General features: G+C 47.6%; 7 non-coding genes and 1 pseudogene across 7 annotated transcripts; all 8 read right to left on the bottom strand.

Moving 5' to 3' along the window:
- Positions 1–79: 79 nt before the first annotated feature.
- On the bottom strand, positions 80–244 carry LOC134993138 (U1 spliceosomal RNA). The gene has a single exon (XR_010197025.1). It is a non-coding gene; the product is annotated as a U1 spliceosomal RNA (small nuclear RNA).
- Positions 245–915: 671 nt separating this feature from the next.
- On the bottom strand, positions 916–1,078 carry LOC134993131 (U1 spliceosomal RNA). The gene has a single exon (XR_010197018.1). It is a non-coding gene; the product is annotated as a U1 spliceosomal RNA (small nuclear RNA).
- Positions 1,079–1,230: 152 nt separating this feature from the next.
- Positions 1,231–1,396, bottom strand: LOC134993130 (U1 spliceosomal RNA). The gene has a single exon (XR_010197017.1). It is a non-coding gene; the product is annotated as a U1 spliceosomal RNA (small nuclear RNA).
- Positions 1,397–2,365: 969 nt separating this feature from the next.
- Positions 2,366–2,529, bottom strand: LOC134993094 (U1 spliceosomal RNA). The gene has a single exon (XR_010196982.1). It is a non-coding gene; the product is annotated as a U1 spliceosomal RNA (small nuclear RNA).
- A 674-nt stretch (positions 2,530–3,203) lies between these two features.
- LOC134993091 (U1 spliceosomal RNA) lies at positions 3,204–3,366 on the bottom strand. The gene has a single exon (XR_010196980.1). It is a non-coding gene; the product is annotated as a U1 spliceosomal RNA (small nuclear RNA).
- A 152-nt stretch (positions 3,367–3,518) lies between these two features.
- LOC134993104 (U1 spliceosomal RNA) lies at positions 3,519–3,682 on the bottom strand. The gene has a single exon (XR_010196992.1). It is a non-coding gene; the product is annotated as a U1 spliceosomal RNA (small nuclear RNA).
- A 692-nt stretch (positions 3,683–4,374) lies between these two features.
- On the bottom strand, positions 4,375–4,516 carry LOC134993125 (U1 spliceosomal RNA; annotated as a pseudogene).
- Positions 4,517–4,668: 152 nt separating this feature from the next.
- On the bottom strand, positions 4,669–4,832 carry LOC134993133 (U1 spliceosomal RNA). Its single transcript, XR_010197020.1, has one exon. It is a non-coding gene; the product is annotated as a U1 spliceosomal RNA (small nuclear RNA).
- Between the last annotated feature and the right edge of the window lie 18,320 nt (positions 4,833–23,152).

Raw genomic sequence — 23,152 nt, 5'->3', positions numbered from 1 at the left:
GCACAAGGAAACTCTCGAAAAAAGAACAAGGCTAGAGGAAGATCTGAGACAAAGAAATTTGACTTTTACCAGAGCTGACCAGAGGAAAACACAAACACAGTCCCCCACTACCAACAAATAAAGCAGTCGCGTTTCCCACATTTGGGGAAATCACAGGGGTCAGCATACCCAGAATGCAATGAATGAACCTCACCCTGGGAGAGTAATCTTCATGACCATGGTATCTCCTATGCAAAATAAGTATGATTTGGGATAGGGCTGGGGAGGGCCGCTGCTCATGCACATCTCTGTCAAGTAAAGGAGATTCAACTGAGGCAGCACAAGGGAACTCTCATCTGGGGACAACAACTGCAGGGAGAACACATATTTTCAGATGAACATGGGAGGGCAGAAGGCTGCCTAATACTGAAGCACCCCCAAACAACAAACCAAATGCAACAACTAGTGCAAGCATTCCTGGGGTAAGTTCTGCAGAAGACAGATTTGCATACGGTGATGTCATCCAAGCAGTGGGTCAAAGTTGGCTTCAACCCTCATCTGCATATGAAAAGAGAAAAGGGGCGTGCAGGGCATGGCGGCCTTTTGCGGTGCTTGGATGACCCCTAGTTCGCATTAAACACCTCCACCCTCCTTCGGTGTGGGGCTCATGTTGGCTATGCCCCAGCCCCTGAAGCATTCAAGCTGATTTCTTGCAGCAGCTGGGCACTGTAACAGCTCCAGAGCTGCTCTGTAAGGCAACTAAAAGGGTGTGGGCCCTGCAGCACTACCTGTAGTTCGCATTGTGCGTAGGAAGGCACAAAGTAAGCAGACGGGAGAAGTCAGGATAGTGCGCAAGGGCATAGAAGGGAGCGGCTCAAGAAAAGAGAAGTGGAAACAGACAGCAAACTAGGCTGGAGAGAGACCTGAGACAAAGAGATCTGAATTATACGAGAGCCGACCAGGGGAAACACAAATTATGCAGTCAAGTTTCCCACATTTGGGGAAATCGCAGGGGCAGCACACCCAGAGTGCAATGGGTGAGCCTTGCCCTGGGAGAAGCACCTTCATGATCATAGTATCTCACCTGGCAGGTAAGTAGGAGTTGGGCAAGAACTGGGGAGGGTCGCTGCTCGGGCACCCCCCTGTCAAGTGAAGGAGATCCAACTGAGGCAGCACAAAGGAACTCTCGAAAGAAGAACAAGGCTAGAGGAAGATCTGAGACAAAGAAATCTGACTTTTACCAGAGCTGACCAGAAGAAAGCACAAACACAGTCCCCCCACTACCAACAAATAAAGCAGTCGCGTTTCCCACATTTGGGGAAATCACAGGGGTCAGCATACCCAGAATGCAATGAATGAACCTCACCCTGGGAGAGTAATCTTCATGACCATGGTATCTCCTATGCAAAATAAGTATGATTTGGGATAGGGCTGGGGAGGGCCGCTGCTCATGCACATCTCTGTCAAGTAAAGGAGATTCAACTGAGGCAGCACAAGGGAACTCTCATCTGGGGACAACTGCAGGGAGAACACATATTTTCAGATGAACATGGGAGGGCAGAAGGCTGCCTAATACTGAAGCACCCCCAAACAACAAACCAAATGCAACAACTAGTGCAAGCATTCCTGGGGGAAGGCCTGCAGCAGATGGATTTGCATACGGTGATGTCATCCAAGCAGTGGGTCAAAGTTGGCTTCAACCCTCGTCTGCATATGAAAAGAGAAAAGGGGCGTGCAGGGCATGGCGGCCTTTTGCGACGCTTGGATGACCCCTAGTTCGCATTAAACACCTCCACCCTCCTTCGGTGTGGGGCTCATGTTGGCTATGCCCCAGCCCCTGAAGCATTCAAGCTGATTTCTTGCAGCAGCTGGGCACTGTAACAGCTCCAGAGCTGCTCTGTACGGCAAGTAAAAGGGTGTGGGCCCTGCAGCACTACCTGTAGTTTGCATTGTGCATTGGAAGGCACAAAGAAAGCAGACAGGAGGAGAAGTCAGGATAGTGCACAAGGGTATAAAAGGGAGGGGCTCATGAAAAAAGAAGTGGAAACAGACAGCAAATTAGGCTGGAGAGAGACCTGAGACAAAGAGATCTGAATTATACGAGAGCCGACCAGGGGAAACACAAATTATGCAGTCAAGCTTCCCACATTTGGGGAAATCAGAGTGCAATGGGTGAGCCTTGCCCTGGGAGAAGCACCTTCATGATCATAGTATCTCACCTGGCAGGTAAGTAGGAGTTGGGCTAGAGCTGGGGAGGGTCGCTGCTCGGGCACCCCCCTGTCAAGTGAAAGAGATCCAACTGAGGCAGCACAAGGGAACTCTCGAAAGAAGAACAAGGCTAGAGGAAGATCTGAGACAAATAAATCTGACTTTTACCAGAGCTGACCAGAGGAAAGCACAAACACAGTCCCCCACTACCACAAATAATGCAGTCGAGTTTCCCACATTTGGGGAAATCACAGGGGTCAGCATACCCAGAATACAATGAATGAACCTCACCCTGGGAGAACAATCTTCATGACCATGGTATCTCCTATGCAAAATAAGTATGATTTGGGATAGGGCTGGGGAGGGCCGCTGCTCAGGCACATCTCTGTCAAGTAAAGGAGATTCAACTGAGGCAGCACAAGGGAACTCTCATCTGGGGACAACAACTGCAGGGAGAACACATATTTTCAGATGAACATGGGAGGGCAGAAGGCTGCTTAATACTGAAGCACCCCCAAACAACAAACCAAATGCAACAACTAGTGCAAGCATTCCTGGGGGAAGGCCTGCAGCAGATGGATTTGCATACGGTGATGTCATCCAAGCAGTGGGTCAAAGTTGGCTTCAACCCTCGTCTGCATATGAAAAGAGAAAAGGGGCGTGCAGGGCATGGCGGCCTTTTGCGGCGCTTGGATGACCCCTAGTTCACATTAAACACCTCCACCCTCCTTCGGTGTGGGGCTCATGTTGGCTATGCCCCAGCCCCTGAAGCATTCAAGCTGATTTCTTGCAGCAGCTGGGCACTGTAACAGCTCCAGAGCTGCTCTGTACGGCAAGTAAAAGGGTGTGGGCCCTGCAGCACTACCTGTAGTTTGCATTGTGCATTGGAAGGCACAAAGTAAGCAGACAGGAGGAGAAGTCAGGATAGTGCACAAGGGTATAAAAGGGAGGGGCTCATGAAAAAAGAAGTGGAAACAGACAGCAAACTAGGCTGGAGAGAGACCTGAGACAAAGAGATCTGAATTATACGAGAGCTGACCAGGGGAAACACAAATTATGCAGTCAAGCTTCCCACATTTGGGGAAATCGCAGGGGCACCACACCCAGAGTGCAATGGGTGAGCCTTGCCCTGGGAGAAGCACCTTCATGATCAAAGTATCTCACCTGGCAGGTAAGTAGGAGTTGGGCTAGAGCTGAGGAGGGTCGCTGCTCTGGCACCCCCCTGTCAAGTGAAAGAGATCCAACTGAGGCAGCACAAGGGAACTCTCGAAAGAAGAACAAGGCTAGAGGAAGATCTGAGACAAATAAATCTGACTTTTACCAGAGCTGTCCAGAGGAAAGCACAAACACAGTCCCCCACTACCACAAATAATGCAGTCGAGTTTCCCACATTTGGGGAAATCACAGGGGTCAGCATACCCAGAATGCAATGAATGAACCTCACCCTGGGAGAACAATCTTCATGACCATGGTATCGCCTATGCAAAATAAGTATGATTTTGTATAGGGCTGGGGAGGGCCGCTGCTCAGGCACATCTCTGTCAAGTAAAGGAGATTCAACTGAGGCAGCACAAGGGAACTCTCATCTGGGGACAACAACTGCAGGGAGAACACATATTTCCAGATAAACATGGGAGGGCAGAAGGCTGCCTAATACTGAAGCACCCCCAAACAACAAACCAAATGCAACAACTAGTACAAGCATTCCTGGGGGAAGGCCTGCAGCAGATGGATTTGCATATGGTGATGTCATCCAAGCAGTGGGTCAAAGTTGGCTTCAACCCTCGTCTGCATATGAAAAGAGAAAAGGGGCGTGCAGGGCATGGCGGCCTTTTGCGGCGCTTGGATGACCCCTAGTTCGCATTAAACACCTCCACCCTCCTTCGGTGTGGGGCTCATGTTGGCTATGCCCCAGCCCCTGAAGCATTCAAGCTGATTTCTTGCAGCAGCTGGGCACTGTAACAGCTCCAGAGCTGCTCTGAACGGCAAGTAAAAGGGTGTGGGCCCTGCAGCACTACCTGTAGTTTGCATTGTGCATTGGAAGGCACAAAGTAAGCAGACGGGAGAAGTCAGGATAGTGCGCAAGGGCATAGAAGGGAGCGGCTCAAGAAAAGAGAAGTTGAAACAGACAGCAAACTAGGCTGGAGAGAGACCTGAGACAAAGAGATCTGAATTATATGAGAGCCGACCAGGGGAAACACAAATTATGCAGTCAAGTTTCCCACATTTGGGGAAATCGCAGGAGCAGCACACCCAGAGTGCAATGGGTGAGCCTTGCCCTGGGAGAAGCACCTACATGATCATAGTATCTCACCTGCCAGGTAAGTAGAAGTTGGGCTAGAGCTGGGGAGGGTCGCTGCTCGGGTACCCCCCTGTCAAGTGAAGGAGATCCAACTGAGGCAGCACAAGGGAACTCTCGAAAGAAGAACAAGGCTAGAGGAAGATCTGAGACAAATAAATCTGACTTTTACCAGAGCTGACCAGAGGAAAGCACAAACACAGTCCCCCACTACCACAAATAATGCAGTCGAGTTTCCCACATTTGGGGAAATCACAGGGGTCAGCATACCCAGAATGCAATGAATGAACCTCACCCTGGGAGAACAATCTTCATGACCATGGTATCTCCTATGCAAAATAAGTATGATTTGGGATAGGGCTGGGGAGGGCCGCTGCTCAGGCACATCTCTGTCAAGTAAAGGAGATTCAACTGAGGCAGCACAAGGGAACTCTCATCTGGGGACAACAACTGCAGGGAGAACACAAATTTTCAGATGAACATGGGAGGGCAGAAGGCTGCCTAATAATGAAGCACCCCCAAACAACAAACCAAATGCAACAACTAGTGCAAGCATTCCTGGGGGAAGGCCTGCAGCAGATGGATTTGCATACGGTGATGTCATCCAAGCAGTGGGTCAAACAACAAACCAAATGCAACAACTAGTGCAAGCATTCCTGGGGGAAGGCCTGCAGCAGATGGATTTGCATACGGTGATGTCATCCAAGCAGTGGGTCAAAGTTGGCTTCAACCCTCGTCTGCATATGAAAAGAGAAAAGAGGCGTGTAGGGCATGGCGGCCTTTTGCGGCGCTTGGATGACCCCTAGTTCGCATTAAACACCTCCACCCTCCTTCGGTGTGGGGCTCATGTTGGCTATGCCCCAGCCCCTGAAGCATTCAAGCTGATTTCTTGCAGCAGCTGGGCACTGTAACAGCTCCAGAGCTGCTCTGTACGGCAAGTAAAAGGGTGTGGGCCCTGCAGCACTACCTGTAGTTTGCATTGTGCATTGGAAGGCACAAAGTAAGCAGGCAAGGTCCAGAGAACAGTTAGAGGTCGGAGTAGCACTATCTCAAGTAGTACTACGACAGCACGGATGGATTCTAAATATTCCAAAATCGCAGCTGATTCCGACGACACGTCTGCTGTTCCTAGGGATGATTCTGGACACAGTACAGAAAAAGGTGTTTCTCCCGGAGGAGAAAGCCAAGGAGTTATCCGACATAGTCAGGAACCTCCTAAGACCAGGCCAAGTGTCAGTACAATGCACAATGGTCCTGGGAAAGATGGTGGCTTCTTACGAAGCGATTCCATTCGGCAGATTCCATGCAAGAACTTTTCAGTGGGATCTGCTGGACAAATGGTCCGGATCGCATCTTCAAATGCATCAGCGGATAACCCTGTCTCCAAGGACAAGGATGTCTCTCCTGTGGTGGTTACAGAGTGCTCATCTCCTAGAGGGCCGCAGATTCGGCATTCAGGATTGGGTCCTGGTGACCACGGATGCCAGCCTGAGAGGCTGGGGAGCAGTCACACAGGGAAGAAATTTCCTGGGCTTGTGGTCAAGCATGGAAACGTCACTTCACATAAATATCCTGGAACTAAGGGCCATTTACAATGCCCTAAGTCAGGCAAGACCTCTGCTTCAGGGTCAGCCGGTGTTGATCCAGTCGGACAACATCACGGCAGTCGCCCACGTAAACAGACAGGGCGGCACAAGAAGCAGGAGGGCAATGATGGAAGTGGCAAGGATTCTTCGCTGGGCGGAGAATCATGTGATAGCACTGTCAGCAGTGTTCATTCCGGGAGTGGACAACTGGGAAGCAGACTTCCTCAGCAGACACGATCTTCACCCGGGGGAGTGGGGACTTCACCCAGAAGTCTTCCACATGATTGTGAACCGTTGGGAAAAACCAAAGGGTGGACATGATGGCGTCCCGCCTCAACAAAAAGCTGGACAGATATTGCGCCAGGTCAAGGGACCCTCAGGCAATAGCTGTGGACTCTCTGGTAACACCGTGGGTGTACCAGTCAGTGTATGTGTTCCCTCCTCTTCCTCTCATACCAAAAGTACTGAGAATCATAAGAAGGAGAGGAGTAAAGACTATACTCGTGGCTCCGGATTGGCCAAGAAGGACTTGGTACCCGGAAATTCAAGAGATGCTCACGGAAGACCCGTGGCCTCTACCTCTAAGAAAGGACCTGCTCCAGCAGGGACCATGTCTGTTCCAAGACTTACCGCGGCTGCGTTTGACGGCATGGCGGTTGAACGCCGGATCCTGAAGGAAAAAGGCATTCCGGATGAAGTCATCCCTACCCTGATCAAAGCCAGGAAGGATGTAACCATACAACATTATCACCGTATTTGGCGTAAATATGTTGCGTGGTGCGAGGCCAGGAAGGCCCCTACAGAGGAATTTCAACTGGGTCGTTTCCTGCATTTCCTGCAAACAGGACTGTCTATGGGCCTCAAATTAGGGTCCATTAAGGTTCAAATTTCGGCCCTGTCAATATTCTTCCAAAAAGAACTGGCTTCTGTTCCTGAAGTTCAGACGTTTGTCAAGGGAGTACTGCATATACAGCCTCCTTTTGTGCCTCCAGTGGCACCTTGGGATCTCAATGTAGTTTTGGGATTCCTAAAATCACATTGGTTTGAACCACTCACCACTGTGGACTTAAAATATCTCACATGGAAAGTGGTAATGCTGTTAGCCCTGGCTTCAGCCAGGCGTGTCTCAGAATTGACCAAAACAAAAAACTGCAACAAACGAGCGCCTAATCATCAAAATAAAAAGTGAAAACCAATACGTGTTTCATAGAATTAAATAATCACAATTTTATGTTCCTGATAGTCTGCGCTTGCCGGAATACTATGTGTAGTATTGTGGTGATAGCATAGAAAAAGAACAAACGGCTGCGCTGAATATCAGGAACGAAACATGATGTACAGAGAGCCAACGTAAAAAATAACAATGTTTATTAATAAAACATATAAAAAGATTAATTGTCAAATAACCGGTGAAAAATATATACAAATATATATAAGAACAGTCACTAGACGTGAACTAGTGGTATATTGTAATGACTCAGCTTATTGGGGTGAAAAGTTCCGTGATTCACTTGTTAGATAGTTGATAAATACCAGGTGTGTTGGTAGGATCCTAATGAATAAAAAAGTCCCTCAGTTGAAATTGATATTCAATACCTTTCCAAAATGGGCTGGTAAGAGCCGAGCGTCCTCGGCTTCAATGTCCTGCAATGCCCATATACGCTGTGCAGCGGAAAGGAATGGACCGTCTCTCTCACAACCCGGTCGTGGCGGCGTGTGCGCTGAAGCCGCTGATGTCGGATGCTGTAGAAGGAGGGTGCAGCGGGGACCAAGGAACACCTGGAAGATTTCACCTGAGCTGAGTGTGGATAGGGGCGGGTCCTGACGCGTTTCGTCACGTTCACGTGACTTTCTCAAAGGTAGAATGTTCTTATATATATTTATATATATTTTTCACCGGTTATTTGACAATTAATCTTTTTATATGTTTTATTAATAAACATTGTTATTTTTTACGTTGGCTCTCTGTACATCGCGTCTCAGAATTGGCGGCTTTATCCTATAAAAGCCCTTACCTAATTTTTCATATGTGGTGCCTGCGGCTACTAGGGACTTGGAGGATTCCAAGTTGCTGGACGTAGTCAGGGCCCTGAAAATATATGTTTCCAGGACGGCTGGAGTCAGAAAATCTGATTCGCTGTTTATCCTGTATGCACCCAGCAAGCTGGGTGCTCCTGCTTCTAAGCAGACGATTGCTCGTTGGATTTGTAGTACAATTCAGCTTGCACATTCTGTGGCAGGCCTGCCACAGCCAAAATCTGTAAAAGCCCATTCCACACGGAAAGTGGGCTCATCTTGGGCGGCTGCCCGAGGGGTCTCGGCTTTACAACTTTGCCGAGCAGCTACTTGGTCAGGGGAAAACATGTTTGCTAAATTCTACAAATTTGATACCCTGGCTGAGGAGGACCTGGAGTTCTCTCATTCGGTGCTGCAGAGTCATCCGCACTCTCCCACCCGGTTGGGAGCTTTGGTATAATCCCCATGGTCCTTTCGGAGTCCCCAGCATCCACTAGGACGTTAGAGAAAATAAGAATTTACTTACCGATAATTCTATTTCTCATAGTCCATAGTGGATGCTGGGCGCCCATCCCAAGTGCGGATTGTCTGCATTACTTGTACATAGTTATTGTTACAAAAATCGGGTTATTGTTGTTGTGAGCCATCTTTTCAGAGGCTCCTTCTGTTATCATGCTGTTAACTGGGTTCAGATAACAAGTTGTACGGTGTGATTGGTGTGGCTGGTATGAGTCTTACCCGGGATTCAAAATCCTTCCTTATTGTGTACGCTCGTCCGGGCACAGTATCCTAACTGAGGCTTGGAGGAGGGTCATAGGGGGAGGAGCCAGTGCACACCAGCTAGTCCTAAAGCTTTTACTTTGTGCCCAGTCTCCTGCGGAGCCGCTATTCCCCATGGTCCTTTCGGAGTCCCCAGCATCCACTACGGACTATGAGAAATAGAATTATCGGTAAGTAAATTCTTATTTTCTGGACTGTGTCCAGGATCATCCTTAGGAATAGAAGACGTGTCGTCGGAATCAGCTGCGATTTTGGAATATTAAGAATCCAACCGTGCTGCCGCAACACTACTTGAGATAGTGCTACCCCGACTACCAACTGTTCCCTGGATCTTGCCCTTATCCGGAGATCGTCCAAGTAAGGGATAATTAAAACTCCCTTCCTTCGAAGGAGTATCATCATTTCGGCCATTACTTTGGTAAAGACCCGGGGTGCCGTGGACAAACCAAACGGCAGCGTCTGAAACTGATAGTGACAGTTCTGTACCACAAACCTGAGGTACCCTTGGTGAGAAGGGTAATTTGGGACATGGAGATAAGCATCCTTGATGTCCAGAGACACCATATAATCCCCTTCTTCCCGGTTTGCCATCACCGCTCTGAGTGACTCCATCTTGAATTTGAACCTTTGTATGTAAGTGTTCAAGGATTTCAGATTTAAATTAGGTCTCACCGAGCCGTCCGGCTTCGGTACCACAAACAGCGTGGAATAATACCCCTTTCCCTGTTGTAGGAGGGGTACCTTGATTATCACCTGCTGGGAATACAGCTTGTGAATGGCTTCCCATACCGCCTCCCTGTCGGAGGGAGACGTCGGTAAAGCAGACTTTAGGAAAACGGCGAAGGGGAGACGCCTCGAATTCCAATTTGTACCCCTGAGATACCACCTGAAGGATCCAGGGGTCCACCTGTGAGTGAGCCCACTGCACGCTGAAATTTATGAGACGGGCCCCCACCGTTTCTGTTCCTGGGAACTGGCTGTTTGCTGCAGCCTTTTTCCTCTCCCTCTGCCACGGGGCAGAAATGAGGAGCCTTTTGCCCGCTTGCCCTTATGGGGCCCAAAGGACTGCGCCTGATAATACGGCGTCTTCTTATGTTGAGAGGCTACCTGGGGTAAAAATGTGGATTTCCCAGCCGTTGCCGTGGCCACCAGGTCTGTTAGACCTACCCCAAATAACTCCTCCCTTTTATAAGGCGATACTTCCATATGCCTTTTGGAATCAGCATCACCTGACCACTGTCTTGTCCATAACCCTCTTCTGGCAGAAATGGACAGCGCACTTACTCTTGATGCCAGTCGGCAAATATCCCTCTGTGCATCACGCATATATAGAAAGCATCTTTTAAATGCTCTATAGTCAGTAATATACTGTCCCTATCTAGGGTATCAATATTGTCAGTCAGGGAATCCGACCAAGCCATCCCAGCACTGCACATCCAGGCTGAGGCGATTGCTGGTCGCAGTATCACACCCGTGTGAGTGTATATACATTTTAGGATATTTTACTGCTTTCTGTCAGCAGGTTCCTTAAGGGCGGCCGTATCCGGGGACGGTAGTGCCACCTGTTTAGACAAGCGTGTGAGCGCTTTATTCACCCTAGGGGGTGTTTCCCAATGTGCCCTATCCTCTGGCGGGAAGGGGTATGATGCTAATAACTTTTTAGGAATTAACAGTTTTTATCGGGGGAAACCCACGCATCATCACACACTTCATTTAATTCCTCAGATGCAGGAAAAACTACAGGCAGTTTTTTCTCACCCAACATAATACCCTTTTTAGTGGTACTGGTATTATCAGAAATGTGTAAAAACATTTTCCATAGCCTCAATCATGTAACGTGTGGCCCTACTGGAAGTCACATTCGTCTCTTAATCGTCGACACTGGAATCAGTATCCGTGTCGGCGTCTGTATCTGCCATCTGCGGTAACGGGCGTTTTAGAGCCCCTGATGGCTTTTGAGACACCTGGACAGGCACAGGCTGAGTAGCCGGCTGTCTCATGTCATCAATCTTTTGTAAAGAGCTGACACTGTCACGTAATTCCTTCCATAAGCTCAGCCACTCAGGTGTCGACTCCCTAGGGGGTGACAACTCCATTACAGGCAATTGCTCCGCCTCCACACCATTTTCCTCCTCATACATGTCGACACAATCGTACCGACACACACACACACAGGGAATGCTCTGATAGAGGACAGGACCCCACTAGCCCTTTGGGGAGACAGAGGGAGAGTATGCCAGCACACACCAGAGCGCTATATATATATATATATACAGGGATAACCTTATATAAGTGTTTTTCCCCTTATAGCTGCTGTATTGTTATACTACGCCTAATTAGTGCCCCCCTCTCTTTTTTAACCCCTTTCTGTAGTGTAGTAACTGCAGGGGAGAGCCAGGGAGTTTCCCTCCAACGGAGCTGTGAGAGAAAATGGCGCCAGTGTGCTGAGGAGATAGGCTCCGCCCCCTTCTCGGCGGCCTTTTCTCCCGTTTTTCTGTGGAATCTGCCAGGGGTTAAAATTCATCCATATAGCCCTGGGGGCTATATGTGATGTATTTTCGCCAGCCAAGGTGTTTCTATTGCTGCTCAGGGTGCCCCCCCCTAGCGCCCTGCACCCTCAGTGACCGAAGTGTGAAGTGTGCTGAGGAGCAATGGCGCACAGCTGCAGTGCTGTGCGCTACCTTGGTGAAGACAGGATGTCTTCTGCCGCCGATTTTCCGGACCTCTTCTTGCTTCTGGCTCTGTAAGGGGGCCGGCGGCGCGGCTCTGGGACCGAGCTCCGAGGCTGGGCCTGTGTTCGGTCCCTCTGGAGCTAATGGTGTCCAGTAGCCTAAGAAGCCCAATCCACTCTGCACGCAGGTGAGTTCGCTTCTTCTCCCCTTAGTCCCTCGATGCAGTGAGCCTGTTGCCAGCAGGTCTCACTGAAAATAAAAAACCTAAAACTAAACTTTCACTAAGAAGCTCAGGAGAGCCCCTAGTGTGCACCCTTCTCGGCCGGGCACAAAAATCTAACTGAGGCTTGGAGGATTGTCATAGGGGGAGGAGCCAGTGCACACCAGGTAGTCCTAAAGCTTTACTTTTGTGCCCAGTATTCTGCGGAGCCGCTAATCCCCATGGTCCTTACGGAGTTCCCAGCATCCACTAGGACGTCAGAGAAACACTGATAGAGTACATTATATTTATGAATTAATTGCTTCCAGATTCTGCAGCAGCATCATCAGCACCACCAGTGTTACTCACAGTCACTTCACACTGACTGCTGCACAACACATCACTTAATTTCCGGGCCGCCCGCCACCTGGTGAAGAGACATGGGAGATGAAGGACCAGCAGTGCCACGTTGAGCGGAAGTATTGTGAATTAGTTACCCACACACTCCTTGTGACACCTGCTCCCCGTCTGCCCTCCCACCCGCCGCCTGCCGTCCGGAACCCGCACTGACAAGTAAGTCTCAGCAGAATGTGTCTGCCAGCAGCTCCCAGTCCCTCCTAGAGGAACACTGCCAGTGGTGTGGCGGCCGCGGCACACTAGGACTGAGAGACCGCAGCAGGAGGAAAGCACAGGTGGGCGGGAGGAGAGCATGGGCGGACATCACCACGTCACATTGCAAGGTGACGCCAGTCCCCCCAGTGAGGCCGCCGACGAATGCACTCAGCATAGTATTAGCAGCAGGCAGAGGGGGGTCGGGTGCAGCGGTGGTGGGAGGTACGGAAATGAGCTGCAGGCTAGGCTCCACCGATCACACAGTCAGCGATCACTGTGCTACAGCAAGCGTGGCGTGCAGCGGTGCTGGACATTAGGGAGTGCCTGTGCGCACCAGGCACCCCTTGTACGCACGCCTATGCGCTACCACCCCCCATATGCCACACTACATCACTATGCTACAGCCCTCCCATATGCTGCACTTCATAATTACACTATACCCCCCATACAACATACTACATCACCACACTACACTACTCACAATAAAATTAAAACATCCCAGTTCCTCATTCTTAATGAGCTCACGTGAGTTCTCTCCCCAACGGAGCTCCAGACCAAGTAACAATGAAGACACCAGCAGCGTGTAGGGGGCAGGCCTGGTCCACTTGTCAGGAGAGAGCAGTCACAGGAGGGTAAGAAGGGGGCGGGGCCTAGTCCTACAGACGGGAGAGAGCACAGACAGGAGAGAGCAAGGTACAGGGGTAGAAGGGGACGGAGCCTATTCTTACAGGCTTTCAAAATTCGACATTTGACAAATTCGACTTTTCTGCAATGGTACAAATGCGGCAATTCGACAAAAGTATATTCAATTGAAGTTTGTAAATTCGACAACAGTGCTTTTAAACAGTAAATTCGTCATTTTCAATCCGCCACACTTTGCTGGCGGAATCTAATAAAAAAAATTTAAAAACATGTTTTTTTTTTGCAGTTTTTTTTTTTTGGTAATAGCATATCTATTTATATTAGAAGGGATTAGGTACTTGGTTTGTCTTTTTTGGAGGCACAAGTATTATTTATATATTTTTTAAAATATTATTTATTTTTTAAATGGAATGTGAAAAACCCGGAAAAAAAATTGCGTGGGTCCCCCCTCCAAAGCATAACCAGCCTCGGGCTCTTCGAGCCGGTCCTGGTTCTAAAAATCCGGGGGAAAAACGGACAGGGGATCCCCCGTATTTTTAAAACCAGCACCGGGCTCTGCGCCTGGTGCTGGTGCAAAAAATACGGGGGACAAAAAGAGTAGGGGTCCCCCGTATTTTTTACACCAGCATCGGGCTCCACTAGCTGGACAGATAATGCCACAGCCGGGGGTCACTTTTATACAGTGCCCTGCGGCCGTGGCATTAAATATCCAACTAGTCACCCCTGGCCGGGGTACCCTGGGGGAGTGGGGACCCCTTCAATCAAGGGGTCCCCCCCCCAGCCACCTAAGGGCCAGGGGTGAAGCCCGAGGCTGTCCCCCCCATCCAAGGGCTGCGGATGGGAGGCTGATAGCCTTGAGAAAAGTTAAAGAATATTGTTTTTTCTAGTAGTACTACAAGTCCCAGCAAGCCTCCCCCGCAAGCTGGTACTTGGAGAACCACAAGTACCAGCATGCAGGAGAAAAACGGGCCCGCTGGTACCTGTAGTTCTACTGGGGAAAAAATACCCAAATAAAAACAGGACACAGACACCGTGAAAGTATAACTTTATTTCCCACCTGCCGACACACACATACTTACCTATGTTGACATGAAGCAGTCGGTCCTCTTCTCCAAGTAGAATCCACGGGTACCTGAAAATAAAAGATAATTATACTCACCTGATCCAGGTTCCAGATTAAATCCACGTACTTGGCAAAACAACAAACCGAACACCCGGACCAGACGGACTGAAAGGGGTCCCATGTTTACACATGGGATCCCTTTCCACGAATGCAGACATCCGAATCTCGCGAGAATCCGACAGCGGGATGATGACGTTCGTGCGCGCTCAGGCTAGCCGAGCAAGGCGGGAAGGTTCGAACCTGCCTCGGACCCGTGTAAAATGGGTGAAGTTCGGGGGGTTCGGATTCCGACGAACCGAACCCACTCATCACTAGTATGTACGTGAGTGTCAGGTGCCGTGCGCGTACATACGTGTCAGTGCCGTGCGTGTACGTACGTGTGTGTGTCAAGTGTCGTACGTGTACGTGTGTGTGTGTGTGTGTGTCAGGTGGCGCGTACCTACATGTGTGTATGTCAGGTGCTGTGCATGTGTGTACGTACAGGCGTGTGTCAGGTGCCGCGCGTGTACGTACGTGTGTGTGTGTGTGTGTGTGCCAGGAGCCGCGCGTGTACATGCGTGTGGGTGTCAGGAGCCGTGCGTATACGTACATACGTGTAGGTGTCAGGTGCCGTGCGTATACGTATATACGTGTGTGTGTCAGGAGCCGCGCGTGTTCGTACATGTGTGTGTGTGTGTGTCAGGAGCCACGCGTGTGTGTGTGTCAGGAGCCACGCGTGTTCGTACATGTGTGTCAGGTGCCGCACGTGTATGTGTGTGTGTGTGTTAAATTCCGCGTGTGTACGTACGTATGTGTGTGCCTGGAGCCGCGCGTGTACATACATGTGTGTGTGTGTCAGGTGCTGTACGTGTATGTGTGTGTCTCAGGTGCTGCACGTGTATATGTGTGTATCTCAGGTGCTGCATTTGTATGCGTCAGCTGCCACGTGGGTGTCAGGTGTTGAGCGTGTATGTGTTTGTGTCGCATCTGTATGTGTGTGACTGTCAGGTGCTGCACGTGTATGTGTGTGTCAGGTGCTGCATGTATATATGTGTGTGTTAGGTGCTGTTCATGTATGTGGGAGTGGCAGGTGCTACATGTGTATATATGTGTGAGTGGCAGGTGCTGCGTGTGTATACGAGTGTGTGTGAGGTGCTGCGAGTGTATGTGTGTGTTAGGTGCTCTGAGTGTATATGATTGTGTGTCAGGTGCTGTGCGTGTGTGCGTTAAATGCCACATGTATGTATGTGTGTCAGGTGCTGCGTGTGTGTGTGGGTGTGTCAGGTGCTGCATGTCTGTGTGTGTGGGTGTGTCAGGTGCTGCATGTGTGTGTGTGTGTGTGTGTCTGTCAGGTGCTGCATGTGTGTGTCAGGTGCTGCATGTCTGCGTGTGTGTGTCAGGCGCTGCATGTCTGTGTCAGGTGCTGCGTGTGTGTGTGTCAGGTGCTGTGTGTGTGTGTGTGTCAGGTGCTGCGTGCGTGTGTGTGTGTCAGGTGCTGCGTGTCTGTGTCAGGTGCTGCGTGTCTGCGTGTGTGTGTCAGGTGCTGCGTGTCTGCGTGTGTGTGTGTCAGGTGCTGCATGTCTGCGTGTGTGTGTCAGGTGCTGCGTGTGTGTGTGTGTGTGTCAGGTGCTGCGTGTCTGCGTGTGTGTGTCAGGTGCTGCGTGTCTGTGTGTGTGTGTCAGGCGCTGCATGTCTGTGTGTCAGGTGCTGCGTGTGTGTGTGTGTGTCAGGTGCTGTGTGTGTGTCAGGTGCTGCGTGCCGTGTGCGTGTGTCAGGTGCGTGAGTGTGCGTGTGTCAGGTGCGTGAGTGTGTGTGTGTCAGGTGCGTGAGTGTGTGTGTGTCAGGTGCGTGAGTGTGTGTGTCAGGTGCGTGAGTGTGTGTGTGTCAGGCGCTGCGTGTCTGTGTGTGTCAGGCGCTGCGTGTCTGTGTGTGTCAGGCGCTGCGTGTGAGTGTGTGCGTGTGTGTCAGGTCCGTGTGAGTGTCAGGTGCTGCGTCTGTGTGTGTGTGTCAGGTGCTGCGTGTGTGCGTGTGTGTCAGGCGCTGCGTGTGCGTGTGTCAGGCGCTGCAGGGAGGGCGGGGGGGGGGGGGGCACACAGCAGGGAGGGCGGGGGGAGAACGGACACACAGCAGAGAGGAGGAGGGGGGGTGGACAGACACAGCGGGAGGAGGGGGGGTGGCCTGACACAGCGGGAGGAGGGGGGGTGGCCGGACACAGCGGGAGGAGGGGGGGTGGCCGGACACAGCGGGAGGGGGAGGGTGGCCGGACACAGCGGGAGGGGGGGGTGGACGGACACAGCGGGAGGGGGGGTGGCCGGACACAGCGGGAGGGGGGGGTGGCCGGACACAGCAGGAGGAGGGGAGGGTGGCCGGACACAGCGGGAGGAGGGGAGGGTGGCCGGACACAGCGGGAGGGGGGGGTGGCCAGACACAGCGGGAGTGGGGGGGGGTGGCCGGTCACAGCGGGAGGGGGGGGTGGCCGGACACAGCGGGAGGGGGGGGGGTGGACGGACACAGCGAGAGGGGGGGGTGGCCGGACACAGCGGGAGGGGGGGGTGGCCGGACACAGCGGGAGGAGGGGAGGGTGGCCGGACACACAGCAGGGAGGGCACGGGGGGGAACACACTGCAGGGAGGAGGGGGGGACACACAGCAGGGAGGGCAAGGGGGGGGGGGGCGACGGACACACAGCAGGGGGGGGAGACGGACACACAGCAGGGAGGGCGAGAGGGGGAAGGGGGGGTGACTGGTGACCATAGAGACCTTGATAAATACCGCATACTGCAGGTAGGGAGGGCCGGACACAGCGGGAGGAGGAGGAGGGAGGAGTGGCCGGACACAGCTGCCCGAGACGCCTCCTACTGCCAGCCGCACCACAGACGCGGGGAGGAGACGCAGGCAGCCACCAGGGAAGGTCCGGCGGGCGGCCGGGCACACAGCGGGCAAGCGGGCGGGCGAGCGGGCGAGCGGGCGGGCGGGCGGGCGGGAGGGGAGGGTGGCCGGGCGGGCGGGAAGGGAGGGTGGCCGGACACGCGGGGGAGAAGTGGAAGCTGGGTACACAGCGGTGGGCTGCCTGACAGAACTCACCCAGTGCTACGCAGCTCCGGCGATCTCCTCCCGCTTCATGGACCTCAATGAACTCACACGCCGGGAACCGCTGGCTGTCCTCCTGCAGCTCCACGTGACTCCTTCCCGCTCTGTCTCCTCGTGCCCAACTGCCAGAGCTACTCTCTGTACACCCCCTACTGGCGGTCACTGCGCAGGCGCAACAAATTGAAATGCCCTATCTCTATAATGGGGCATATTTCTCTTAATTAAAAAAAACCTATAACTTTCTGAAAAACCACAACCCCAAAAGGCACTACACTGGGGCATACTCTATCTAGTAAAACAAACCCCAAGTCTTAATTCGTCCTCTATCCTGAGTTATGCCTTCCCAAAAAAATCTTCATTCACTCTATAGGAAAACGTTGTCAAAAAGCCACAGAGGGAGTGGCAGAAAAAAACTGACAGTTGGAACTTTAGCTTACTCCCAATTCCTCATTTTTTATTATTTTGCCCTGAAATTTGGCCTGCAGCAGCGGGTGACGATTCTACGCGTCCATGCCAAATTTCAGCTCAGTACGTCCTATCAGTTTTGAGGTGTAGCCCCTCAAACACCATGCCCCCATCTCAGAAGTTCCCTATGGGAGAATTCCGTTTGTTCGATTCAGCCTTAATATAAGGGCACGACCGTGCCCTTATAATTGACAGTATTGTTTTCTTTCAAAAATCCACTTAATTTTCTTTACCCGATTATTAAAATGGTAATTGACAAAAACAAACTACATTGTCACCAGAAGAGCAATACAAAATGTACTAGTGATATATTAAAATCATCTTTCCAGCTTGAATTTCAATGATGCATTGGCGCAACGATTTTGTGAGAAACATCTTCACCCTTAAATAAAGATTTTCTTAATTCCTTACCTGTGTGCTAATTAGATATCACCTTGTTTTCACATTAAACAGACTTCCACATGAGAAAACAGCAAAGATGCAGTGGCGTTAATGTTTCCTGGTGTCAACCTGTATTATTTCCGTAGACATTGAAATGAGGATGCATCTTGCTGCCTTTCCAATGAAGCAAGTTTAATTTAGTAATAGGTGAAAAACCATCCCTACAAAGATGTTAATCAGATACTTGGCTTTGTGGACACTTTTCAGAGAACAAATTAGTTAGCATAAAAATAAAGCCAGAAAATGAAGAGCTGTTTAATCACTCAATTGGATTTTTCTGCCAGCATTTTTCTTTTTCTCTGCAACCCACTGCTAAATTGTGCTTCCTAGCTGTTTTTTTATAAAATCACTGAATCAAATCTAACTCTGATTACATCAGAGAAGGCCAGGTACCCTACACCATAAGAGGGGGTTTGCAATTTTGACTTGTCTACTTAAATATCACCAAAATCTGATCACAAGGTCAATTACGTCCCTGGGTGGGATTGAACCACCAACCTTTTGATTAATAGCTGAACACACTAACCGATTGCGCCACAGAGACACTTTGCAAAAAGTATATACTGACAAAGACTAATAAGCATTCATCTAGAACGTTTCCTAGAAAAACTTTAAAAAGTCAATAATCTGGAGAGTGTTTGTAAGATGTTTCTTCCAGCAACCAATGAAGAAACACATTGGTACTTTCGCATGATGAGTGAGTGCTTCAGGATCTCTTGCACTTACATGTGCAGCAGAGTACTGCACTGGAAGCATGCTGGGCCCATAACCCAGAGGTAGGCAGATTGAAACTATCCTTTGCTATATGCATTTTTTTTTTGTTCATTAAAGTAATCCAAAACTGGGATTGATATTTTAGCTTTTATTTTTACTTAAAGTACAATAACTTTTACCATTTTAATTTTTTTTAATAGTATATTGACAGTATTGTTTTCTTTCAAAAATCCAATTAATTTTCTTTACCCGATTATTAAAATGGTAATTGACAAAAACAAACTACATTGTCACCAGAAGAGCAATACAAAATGTACAAGTGATATATTAAAATCATCTTTCCAGCTTGAATTTCAATGATGCATTGGGGCAACGATTTTGTGAGAAACATCTTCACCCTTAAATAAAGATTTTCTTAATTCCTTACCTGTGTGCTAATTAGATATCACCTTGTTTTCACAGTAAACAGACTTCCACATGAGAAAGCAGCAAGGATGCAGTGGCGTTAATGTTTCCTGGTGTCAACCTGTATTATTTCAGTAGATATTGAAATGAGGATGCATCTTGCTGCCTTTCCAATGAAGCAAGTTTAATTTAGTAATAGGTGAAAAACCATCCCTACAAATATGTTAATCAGATACTTGGCTTTGTGGACACTTTTCAGAGAACAAATTAGTTAGCATAAAAATAAAGCCAGAAAATGAAGAGCTGTTTAATCACTCAATTGGATTTTTCTGCCAGCATTTTTCTTTTTCTCTGCAACCCACTGCTAAATTTTGCTTCCTAGCTGTTTTTATAAAATCACTGAATCAAATCTAACTCTGATTACATCAGAGAAGGCCAGGTACCCTACACCATAACAGGGGGTTTGAAATTTTGACTTGTCTACTTAAAGATCACCAAAATCTGATAACAAGGTCAATTAAGTCCCTGGGTGGGATTGAACCACCAACCTTTTGGTTAATAGCCTTACACACTAACTGATTGCGCCACCGCGACACTTTGCCAAAGTACATACTGACAAAGGCTAATAAGCATTCATCTAGAACGATTCCTAGAAACATTTTAAAAAGTCAATAATGTGGAGAGTTTTTGTATGATGTTTCTTCCATCAACCAATGAAGAAACACATTGGTACTTTCCCATGATGAGTGAGTGCTTCAGGATCTCTTGCACTTACATGTGCAGCAGAGTACTGTAATGGAAGCATGCTGGGTCCATAACCCAGAGGTAGGCAGATTGAAACTATCCTCTGCTATATGCATTTTTTTTTTGTTAATTAAAGTAATCCAAAACTGGGATTGATATTTTTGCTCTTTTATTTTTACTTAAAGTACAATAACTTTTACCATTTTAATTTGTTTTAATAGTATATTGACAGTATTGTTTTCTTTCAAAAATCCACTTCATTTTCTTTACCCTATTATTAAAATGGTAATTGACAAAAACAAACTACATTGTCACCAGAAGAGCAATACAAAATGTACAAGTGATATATTAAAATCATCTTTCCAGCTTGAATTTCAATGATGCATTGGGGCAACGATTTAGTGAGAAACATCTTCACCCTTAAATAAAGATTTTCTTAATTCCTTACCTGTGTGCTAATTAGATATCACCTTGTTTTCACATTAAACAGACTTCCACATGAGAAAGCAGCAAGGATGCAGTGGCGTTAATGTTTCCTGGTGTCAACCTGTATTATTTCAGTAGATATTGAAATGAGGATGCATCTTGCTGCCTTTCCAATGAAGCAAGTTTAATTTAGTAATAGGTGAAAAACCATCCCTACAAAGATGTTAATCAGATACTTGGCTTTGTGGACACTTTTCAGAGAACAAATTTGTTAGCATAAAAATAAAGCCAGAAAATGAAGAGCTGTTTAATCAGTCAATTGGATTTTTTTGCCAGCATATTTCTTTTTCTCTGCAACCCACTGCTAAATTGTGCTTCCTAGCTGTTTTTATAAAATCACTGAATCAAATCTAACTCTGATTACATCAGAGAAGGCCAGGTACCCTACACCATAAGAGGGGGTTTGCAATTTTGACTTGTCTACTTAAATATCACCAAAATCTGATCACAAGGTCAATTACGTCCCTGGGTGGGATTGAACCACCAACCTTTTGATTAATAGCTGAACACACTAACCGATTGCGCCACAGAGACACTTTGCAAAAAGTATATACTGACAAAGACTAATAAGCATTCATCTAGAACGTTTCCTAGAAAAACTTTAAAAAGTCAATAATCTGGAGAGTGTTTGTAAGATGTTTCTTCCAGCAACCAATGAAGAAACACATTGGTACTTTCGCATGATGAGTGAGTGCTTCAGGATCTCTTGCACTTACATGTGCAGCAGAGTACTGCAATGGAAGCATGCTGGGTCCATAACCCAGAGGTAGGCAGATTGAAACTATCCTTTGCTATATGCATTTTTTTTTGTTCATTAAAGTAATCCAAAACTGGGATTGATATTTTAGCTTTTATTTTTACTTAAAGTACAATAACTTTTACCATTTTAATTTGTTTTAATAGTATATTGACAGTATTGTTTTCTTTCAAAAATCCACTTAATTTTCTTTTCCCTATTATTAAAATGGTAATTGACAAAAACAAACTACATTGTCACCAGAAGAGCAATACAAAATGTACAAGTGATATATTAAAATCATCTTTCCAGCTTGAATTTCAATGATGCATTGGGGCAACGATTTTGTGAGAAACATCTTCACCCTTAAATAAAGATTTTCTTAATTCCTTACCTGTGTGCTAATTAGATATCACCTTGTTTTCACATTAAACAGACTTCCACATGAGAAAGCAGCAAGGATGCAGTGGCGTTAATGTTTCCTGGTGTCAACCTGTATTATTTCAGTAGATATTGAAATGAGGATGCATCTTGCTGCCTTTCCAATGAAGCAAGTTTAATTTAGTAATAGGTGAAAAACCATCCCTACAAAGATGTTAATCAGATACTTGGCTTTGTGGACACTTTTCAGAGAACAAATTTGTTAGCATAAAAATAAAGCCAGAAAATGAAGAGCTGTTTAATCAGTCAATTGGATTTTTTTGCCAGCATATTTCTTTTTCTCTGCAACCCACTGCTAAATTGTGCTTCCTAGCTGTTTTTATAAAATCACTGAATCAAATCTAACTCTGATTACATCAGAGAAGGCCAGGTACCCTACACCATAACAGGGGGTTTGAAATTTTGACTTGTCTACTTAAAGATCACCAAAATCTGATAACAAGGTCAATTAAGTCCCTGGGTGGGATTGAACCACCAACCTTTTGGTTAATAGCCTTACACACTAACTGATTGCGCCACAGCGACACTTTGCAAAACTATATACTGACAAAGGCTAATAAGCATTCATCTAGAACGATTCCTAGAAACATTTTAAAAAGTCAATAATGTGGAGAGTTTTTGTAAGATGTTTCTTCCATCAACCAATGAAGAAACACATTGGTACTTTCCCATGATGAGTGAGTGCTTCAGGATCTCTTGCACTTACATGTGCAGCAGAGTACTGTAATGGAAGCATGCTGGGTCCATAACCCAGAGGTAGGCAGATTGAAACTATCCTCTGCTATATGCATTTTTTTTGTTAATTAAAGTAATCCAAAACTGGGATTGATATTTTTGCTCTTTTATTTTTACTTAAAGTACAATAACTTTTACCATTTTAATTTGTTTTAATAGTATATTGACAGTATTGTTTTCTTTCAAAAATCCAATTAATTTTCTTTACCCGATTATTAAAATGGTAATTGACAAAAACAAACTACATTGTCACCAGAAGAGCAATACAAAATGTACAAGTGATATATTAAAATCATCTTTCCAGCTTGAATTTCAATGATGCATTGGGGCAACGATTTTGTGAGAAACATCTTCACCCTTAAATAAAGATTTTCTTAATTCCTTACCTGTGTGCTAATTAGATATCACCTTGTTTTCACATTAAACAGACTTCCACATGAGAAAACAGCAAAGATGCAGTGGCGTTAATGTTTCCTGGTGTCAACCTGTATTATTTCCGTAGATATTGAAATGAGGATGCATCTTGCTGCCTTTCCAATGAAGCAAGTTTAATTTAGTAATAGGTGAAAAACCATCCCTACAAAGATGTTAATCAGATACTTGGCTTTGTGGACACTTTTCAGAGAACAAATTTGTTATCATAAAAATAAAGCCAGAAAATGAAGAGCTGTTTAATCACTCAATTGGATTTTTCTGCCAGCATTTTTCTTTTTCTCTGCAACCCACTGCTAAATTGTGCTTCCTAGCTGATTTTTTATAAAATCACTTAATCAAATCTAACTCTGATTACATCAGAGAAGG

The sequence above is a fragment of the Pseudophryne corroboree genome, unplaced genomic scaffold, assembly GCF_028390025.1.
Source record: "Pseudophryne corroboree isolate aPseCor3 unplaced genomic scaffold, aPseCor3.hap2 scaffold_1245, whole genome shotgun sequence".
Classification (NCBI taxonomy): Eukaryota; Metazoa; Chordata; class Amphibia; order Anura; family Myobatrachidae; genus Pseudophryne; species Pseudophryne corroboree.
The sequence above is the reverse complement of the archived record's forward strand: the minus strand, read 5'-3'. Positions and strand labels throughout refer to the sequence as shown.